The following is an 8,486-nucleotide window of genomic DNA, read 5'->3' as shown; positions in this document are numbered from 1 at the left end:
TTTTTTGTTGATTGTAGTACGAGAGTGTCATTTATAGGAGCGAATCCAAATTTCAAATTACATACTAATACAACCACACAAATTAGGCATTGAACACAGAAAGTGCCACAAGCAGGAAGTTATGTCTGAAGTGTCTACGGGGTGAGAATCAGAAATAGTAATCAAGTTCAAAAGGGATCTAGGAGAAAATAAGAAATTGCTCTAGGATGATCATAAGAGCAAATAATTTAGAATTAGACAATTTTTTAAGAATTACCTAGTCCAACTTATTTCATACATGAAGAACTGAGTACCAGAAAAGCTACAATGTACCCGACATCACTATTTTGGTTGTGGTTGGGTCTTGTATCATCCTCATTTCTCTTCCCAATTTTTCTCTACTTCTCTTACTTGATTTTCAAAATCCTTTTTGAACTCTTCCATGACCTGAGACCAATTCATATTTTTCTTAGAGACTTTGGCTGTAGTAGCTTTGATTTTGTTGTCTTCTTCTGGTTGTGTGTTTTGAACTTCCTTGTCACCAAATTAAGATTCTATAATCTGATTTTTTCCCCTCTGTTTGCTCATTTTCCCAGCCAATTACTTGACTTCTTAACTTTTGTTAGGTAGGACTCTGCTTTCGGTGTGGAGGGTGTGCTGTCCCAAGTTTCAAGGGTTTTGTGTAGCTGTTTTCAGAAATATTTCTAGGGACTTATAAATTTTTGTTTCTTCCATGGTGGTAGGATCAAAGGAGAGTTTTTCTCCTTTCCTGGTCTATGCTCTGGTCTGTGAGTAACCACAGGCACTCTTTTCTGCCTTGGAACTGGAGGAGGATTCCCTTTCTACCAACACCACAGTGCACAGTAGTGTGCCTCCTTGCCCCAGGACTGTGACCCAGAACAAAGAACAGGAAAAGTAAGGGAGTCCTGCCTCAGCACCAGCAAAAAGTTCTCCACAATCCCCCTCTGATCAGTTGCTGGATACCCCCATTCTTTGTGGGTTGAAAGTTTGGGACTGGAGCTGAACCATGGCTCTCTCTCACCACTATTCAACAGAACTTCCCTAATGACTTTCTAAGTTGTCTTTGGCATTTGTGGATTGAGAAGTCTGGAAACAACCACAACTTCCAGTGACTCAGTCCCCTGAGGTCTGCTCACAATTTGCTGGGACCCTATTTGTGCAGTGGGGTCCAAGCTGGACTGCATGCTTCTCAGACAGGTGCAACAGATCTTTCCTGTCAATATACAAGATTTTCTTGGGCTGGAAATTTGTTTCACTCTGTCCTTTTGTGGGTTCCTGCTGCTCTAGAATTTGTCTACTCATTTTTTATAGGTATTTAGAGGGGTTTGAGGAAGAACTCCAGCAAGTCCCTGCTTTAACTCTGCCATATTGACTCTGCCCTCTGGAATATGAGTCTTCCTGACTTCTGGCTTGGCACTCTATCCACTGTACCATGTAGCTGCCATCACTATTTTGATGTCAGGCAAGTAACATGGTACCAAGAGAAACAAAGCATGGTTTCAATGTTTTCCATATGCAATTGATCATGGGACATGCATGTTATTTATAATCATCATCATCATCATTATTTGGGCCTGGTTTTCTATAGCCACTTCTGCTACTCTTTACCTCTTTTCAAGTCACTTCAAATAGTGTTTGCCCATTGTCACAAAACTAATTGTACTCTGTCAATGGCTAGGGCTCATATGCTTAGATACTTCCCATATGCACTGTTTATTCTTTGATACTTCAATTTTTCTTTGTGCAATGTGTAGATCTCCAGGTCTGAGACATTCCTTAACTTGGGGCCTATATATAACTCTGTAAGCTCAAGCAATAGTCTTTTTCTAGGAATCTTTCTGGTGATCATTGACGTTGGATTATAGGATCCTAGATTTAGAAATATAAAGAACCTCAGAAGTCATGTAGTCCTACCCTCTCCTTTGCCAGGTGAGGAATCAAAACCCAGGGGAAAATAACTTGCTTAAGATGCTACAAGTGTATCTGTTAGTAGTGCTAGGTGCAGTGCCAATGGGTGCTATTAGTGACAACAAGCACCTTTGACATTTCCCTGTTCCTTCTTTGCTATTCTAGTGAAAAAGCAATTTGTCATGTGATCTATCAATCACTTAACCAAAAGAACCAGACTCAGTAAGTATTTAAATGCTATATGTTTCTCCAACTACCACAACTAATTTATTTTCTTCCTTCTGATCTTGCCCAGGTTTGATGACAATGATGATGATGATAGTTTTTGTATAGTATTTTAAGGTTTAAAAGGTACTTTTCATGTTATCTCATTTGATTAGAGTATGAATAAGTCAAGACTAAAGAACAAACAGATTGAGCATTGGACAGAAAGTTTCTAGTAATCTAATATACATAGATTCAGTTAAACCCAGAAATGATTACAAGCAGAGAAATATTTTTCTCATTTATCTCATGAACCAGTTTCATTTCCTTAATCATGTATCCATGCTCTCCACCCTCTTACAAATTCCCAGGATTCAATATTCAAAGGTATAGCTATGTTATATTAAATATAATTAAATAGTTTAGCAAACTCAAATGAATAATAAACTAAGCTTTAACAATCAGGCTGCAATAATGTTCTAGTCAGGGGCTGATTTTTTCCTTTCACTTCCACCTTTCTGAGGGTACAAAATAAAAAGGATTGGAAACAAATTTAAAACATGATAGCAAGGTGGTGGCTACGTGGCGTAGTGAGTAAAGCACCGGCCCTGGAGTCGGGAGAACCCGAGTTCAGTTCTGGCCTGAGACACTTAACACCCACACAAAAATACTAGCCATGTAACCTTGGGCAAGTTACTTAATCCCAATTGCCCTCCAAAAGGAAAAAAAAAACATGATAGCAAGATACCTTACTCATATTTTTAGGAAACACAGAAATAATGAATTTTGGCCTAGATTTCCATTTGCCCTACCTGACCACTGACATTGCTTTTGACTGCCAATTATTATTACCTGAGTATTCTCCCAGGTGTTCCCTTCTGGAATCTTCTGTCTCTGCATTTTTTCCAGTCTTCCAGGTCTCTGCTTCCTATACTCTCTGACAAATCCATAAAGATTTTCAAAAAATTAGCCTTTATCCTTACCCAGATTTTTCTTACCTAGAGAGCACTCAAACCCCATGGGAGACTTCACTTTTCTTTTTCTTAGTAATCTAATCTAGTAACCCAGTAGTCCTGGGTAGAGATCTCTCCAAGGACAAAGGTAATGGAAACTCCATGAAACTGGGAATTATTTGTCCAGTTTATTGAAATCTCAGTTATTTTTGGTTATCCAGAGTCTCCCTGAGCTTTAGAAAGCCTGGACTAGATAGTAATGCCATACAGTAAATGCCATCTGGTAAATGCCATCTAGAATTTGAACCCAAGTACTCTTGACTTTAGATCTAGCCCCATTCTTTCAATTGTGACATGCTGTACATGACCTATAATTTGGTCTTGGTGTGTTTTCCCCTTCAAGGTGATAAGGTTTAATGTACATTAGACTCCTCCTAGATTTCTAAGTACTAGAACATATATTTTACCTTTCTTCTTCCTTCCTTCCTTCCTTCCTTCCTTCCTTCCTTCCTTCCTTCCTTCCTTCCTTCCTTCCTTCCCTCCTTCCTTCCTTCCTTCCTTCCTTCCTTCCTTCCTTCCTTCCTTCCTTCCTTCCTTCCTTCCTTCCTTCCTTCCTTCCTTCCTTCTTTGCTCCCAGCTCATGACCATCATTGCCAATGTCAAACTCATCATGTGTTTTACTATAACCCAATTTTGAGAAAGCCATGGGCTTTTAAAAAATACTAATTGCCAAAAGATTCGTCATTTTTATTAAGAATTTTAGGAAACTAGAGGGTGTTTAGCTCATTTATGACTCATAGAGAAGACATTCTCCATTATTTGCCCCAAAGTTGACTCTCACAGTTGATATGTTGTAAAATTTTTTTTATTGTAAGCTGACCTTTTTTTCTAAAGCAACTATGTTAATCAAGACTATCTTCTCTAGAGATGGGCAGGATCAGATTGCAAGGAACAAATTCCTACCCCTCTCTCATTTATGGTTGCGAAAGTGACTGGGGCTTTCCAAGTCTTACTCTCTTCTTTCTTACTCTTATGTTTCTTTTTATGTTGCCATCACAGCCATATACTTGATTGCTGTTTGTTTGTTTTGCTTTGCTTTTTTTTTCACGCATATTACCATATATTGTCAATTTGGCTTATCAGGGTATATTCGAATTAGAAAATTACAAAAGGTATTTCTGTAAGATTCTGTCTGAATGGTTCCTGGACTGTAAGGAGTGGGTTTAAAATGACCACTTTGCTCAGATTTGATGTTGATGAAATGTGACACTCATAAATCATTATGGTGACTCATGTGGTCCTCAGAAATCCACAGAGTCAGAGGAGACTTGATTCTAGGTATAAGAATTTTTTATGTCCATAAATGAGTGAAAAGCTATTTTCAAGGGACAAAGGAGCCAATCAAGTGGCAAGAGTAGCTTTGTTCCCTTTCAGGGAAAACTAATCCCTTTTGAAGAAATAAGAAAAATGTATCACATAGAAATAATCTTTATTTTTAATCATGCTCTCCTAAAATGTTCACTTTCACTCATTATAGTAGAAAGTAGCATCAATCTTTATATTTTAACAGCAAATTTTGTAGTATAGAATTCCCTCTGAAATGCTATTTTATTTCACTTGATATGATAAGATTTGGAAAAAAAAAACCCTCAGCTTTGAATGAACCAAATAAATTATTGTTTATAGGTCAAATCTATAACTTCTTCTCCATTCAATGAACAAATAGAATATCGCATTTGCAAGACATTGTACATTGGAAAGAAAATCAATGGCCATTTACTCTGACCCACACACAAAAAGAATTCCTACTATAACATGGCCTATAAGGAATCATTCAATCTCTAAAGATTTCTGAAGACAGTGAATTCAACATTTCTAACCAGTTCCTTTCACTTTGGGTCAGCTCCCATCCCTCCACCTGATAAATCTCCAAATACTTGAAGACATTCATCATATCCCCTTGTGTCTTCTGTTTTCTTGCCTAAACAAGTTCAGTCCTTATATTTCATGAGCTCTAGACCTTTCATCATCCTCGTTGCTTTCTTCTAAACATTTTCTAGTGTATCATTGTCCTTTGTATACTGAAATGTCCCAAATTAATCACAAAATTCCATATGAGGTCTCATAATAGCAGAGTATACTGAGATTATCATCTCCCTTTTGCTGGAAGATATTCTGCCTTTAATGCAGCCTATGATTGAATTCACTTTTTTTGGCTGCCCCATTACGCTGCTTATTCATATTGATCCTGTAGTAAATTAAAACCCCCAGATCTCTTTCAGAAATATTGTTTTCTAACCATGTCTTCCCCATCTGGTATTGGTATGATTGAACTTATTTGTATCCAAGCATAATGCTTTACATTTTAAAATGTTATCCTAGTGTTCTTGCCTGTCAGTATCCTTTTGTATTCTCTGTTATTCAGGATGCTTGCTATTTTTCTTAGCTTTGTATCCCTTCTCTCAGTCATTAATAAAAATATTAAACAGTGCCAAACCTAGGATAGGCTGGCAGGATATACTACAGGAGATCTTAGACTATCACACTGAAATTGAGCCAATGATATATATATATATATATATATATATATATATATATATATATATATACACATATATAACTAATAAATAAATAATATAAAAAAGAAATAATATATTTATAATTCCTCCAAATCCTGCCATCCAACCAGTTTTAATTCATCTAATCGAATTATTGTCTAATCCATATCACTCCATTTTCTCTATGAGAATAGTGTGAGACGTTTTTCAAAAGCTAACCTAAAATCTAAAGAAAGTATATTCACAGTATTACTCTCATATACCTGTTTTATAATCCTACAATAAAAAAAAGAATTTGTTATTCTTTCCTGACCTGTTTTCAATGAAGTAAGGCAGGCTTTTTGTAACTTTTAGATGTTGTCCAGCTATCTCTTTAATATTTAATTTCAGAATTTTCCTAGGAATTAAAGTTAAGCTTACTGGCCTATATTTGATGACCTTGTTTTCTTCCATAAAAAAGGCAATATCTGGCCTTTACAAATTTTGTGGTAGCTCTCAATTTTCCATGCTCTTTCACATACTACTGAATGTAGCTCAGAAATCACACCTTTTAATTATTTTAGGATTCAAGGTTTATCTTAATCATATGAAATAGAATCATTGAAGGAACCAATGTGCTACTTTGTTAACTCTTCACATATCTTGGTAAAATGAGTCATTTTTATTCTGCCATTTCCAATGCAATGGTTTTCCTCTTTTGTAGAAAAAGAAATGAGAAAAAATAGGAATTTCAAATGCTCTGTTTTCCCTCTGATGTAATTTATCAGCATTCCCTTTACCCCAAAGAATGGTCCTAACCTCTCTTTGATTTTCTTTTTCTTCCCACTACAGTTAAAGCAAACAAAACCCAAAACACTATTTTTGTTTCTGCCAGCCTTGGCTTATTTAGAGCTTTAGCATCCTTTCCACTGTTCTTACAGACCCATGCATTTTGTCCTCTGTTTTACTGCTTTTTTTCTGAATTTATTTTTAAAATTTAAGTTGGTGAGCAAGATCTCTGTGCATCCGCACTGGTCTCTTCAAATAAATCCTGTTTATTCTTCATTGGAATGGTTTCAATTTGTGTATTCAGAAATTAATTCTTAAGCACCCTTTCTAGGCTGACTCTCTCTATATCATTTAAGTCCATGTGATCCTACCTATGTATCTTTTGAACACAGAAATTTTTCCCCAAGTCTAAGATGCATGTTAGACTATGCCTGAATTTCCACTTCTTTTCTATAATAAACTCTTGGAGGGAGTGTTTACATCTCTCTACTCAGGGTTCCCACCATTTCCACTGCAGTAACTGGTTGCTCTCTGTTATTAACAATTCAGAATATAATCTCCTCTTTTGGTTGTCCACATTTTTGTAACCATTTTTACATTTCAATCTTAAGCACCTGCAAATTTTAGAACCAGTTATAACTCAATAACTATAGTTAGCTTCTTTCCTTGATTTTATCGAAAACTCCATAGCTACACCTACCTTCTTTTCTGCCTTGCTTAATTCATGTGTTTCACTAATATGTCCCACCTCCATTATCGCAATCAATTTGTTTTACCCTTTTATTATTTCACTTACTTTGTTTGCATATACATAACTTTGTCTTCTTTTTCTTTTTGATTCTACCTCCTTAGGCTCTACTTCCTTTGACTCCTTAGTTTGATTTTTGTCCTTGATCCTCCTCCTATTCAACCCAGAAGCAGAATCTAGAGTAGTCTTTGTGCCTGAAAGTTGTTCTCCTTAAATTTACATGCCAATTTCAGAGCTGTAAATGCTCACACTAAATATTTAATAATTGGTTCTTGAGAGCCAGTACTGAGCTGGCTCCAACACAACCCTGGTTCTATGTGTTTCTGTAGAATAGAGCAACATTCACATGGTATCTATGACCATGAGTAGTCCTACCTTGTCACATATAAAAAGAATAGTCATTAGCTGAAAGACTTGCTGATTATTTAAACATTGACTTTACTTCCCCCCCCCCCAAAAAAAAAGTGTGTGTGTGTGTGTATTTGTGTATTTTCCTTAGAGAAATAACTCTCAAAATTGTCATTATAAGATACCTCTTAACAAAGCAACACTTCTGGGAAAACCTAATTCTGTCCTATTTGATGGTCATCTGTTTCCTTCATGGCTTTGTGTATGTCTGGCTTTTAGGATGACTGTTGGCTCTAATTCAAGAGTGTCATGTCAGAACTCTTTTATTCTTCTGAAATAAGGGTTCATCCTGGGATTTAAAAAAATTGACAGCTGCATTTTAATATAATTGGTTTCCCTTGTACTCCTACAAATTTAATTTATGACTTAATTTTTTTTTTTCTGAGATGGGGTCCATAGGCTTCACTAGACCACGAAAGAGGCCTATCACGCACACAGACACACAAGTGGAGAACCTCTGCTCGGAAAGCAGGTTCCTTGCAAGGCAGCGGTATGTTGATAAATGTTTTAAAAACTGTCCTTTTTTTTTTAATGTGATGCAGCTCATTTAAGTAGAAATTGCTAATAAAGGAAATTTACTATTAAAAAACAATAACACTAAACAACAAGAACAACAAAACCCCTTCCTCCCATACTTTGACATATCTGTGTTCTCCTCAGTGTAGGACACTCCTTGCAACAACTCACTCTCCTGCTGTTTTTCCCACTGGGACGAGAAACCATACTCAGGAGAGCTAAATTTTTCAGATAGAAACTGCTATCTTTGGGTCCCACTGTTTAATTGGTCGTTGTCTCAGTCACACACTACACACACTACATCTAGTCCAGACCTTTCCACCTTGCCTTCAGCTTCTTTTTTACTGATCCTGATTAAATACCCCTCTACACACTTTCTCTCTCTCTCTCTCTCTCTCTCTCTCTCTCTCTCTCTCTCTCTCT

General features: G+C 36.4%; 1 long non-coding RNA gene and 1 pseudogene across 1 annotated transcript in view; one reads left to right on the top strand and one right to left on the bottom strand.

Moving 5' to 3' along the window:
* LOC138145409 (glycerol-3-phosphate phosphatase-like) overlaps positions 1 to 7,145 on the bottom strand; it is a 30,090-nt pseudogene extending 22,945 nt beyond the window's left edge.
* Positions 7,146 to 7,931: 786 nt separating this feature from the next.
* LOC138145306 (uncharacterized) overlaps positions 7,932 to 8,486 on the top strand; it is a 1,360-nt gene continuing 805 nt past the window's right edge. The window contains exon 1 of the long non-coding RNA XR_011164183.1: positions 7,932 to 8,037. This is a non-coding gene — a long non-coding RNA (uncharacterized lncRNA). The remainder of the gene's footprint in view (positions 8,038 to 8,486) is intronic.

The sequence above is a fragment of the Petaurus breviceps genome, unplaced genomic scaffold (assembly GCF_028583685.1).
Source record: "Petaurus breviceps papuanus isolate PSGF00001 unplaced genomic scaffold, PetGlider_PUasm1.0 90734, whole genome shotgun sequence".
Lineage (NCBI taxonomy): Eukaryota > Metazoa > Chordata > Mammalia > Diprotodontia > Petauridae > Petaurus > Petaurus breviceps.
The sequence above is the reverse complement of the archived record's forward strand: the minus strand, read 5'-3'. Positions and strand labels throughout refer to the sequence as shown.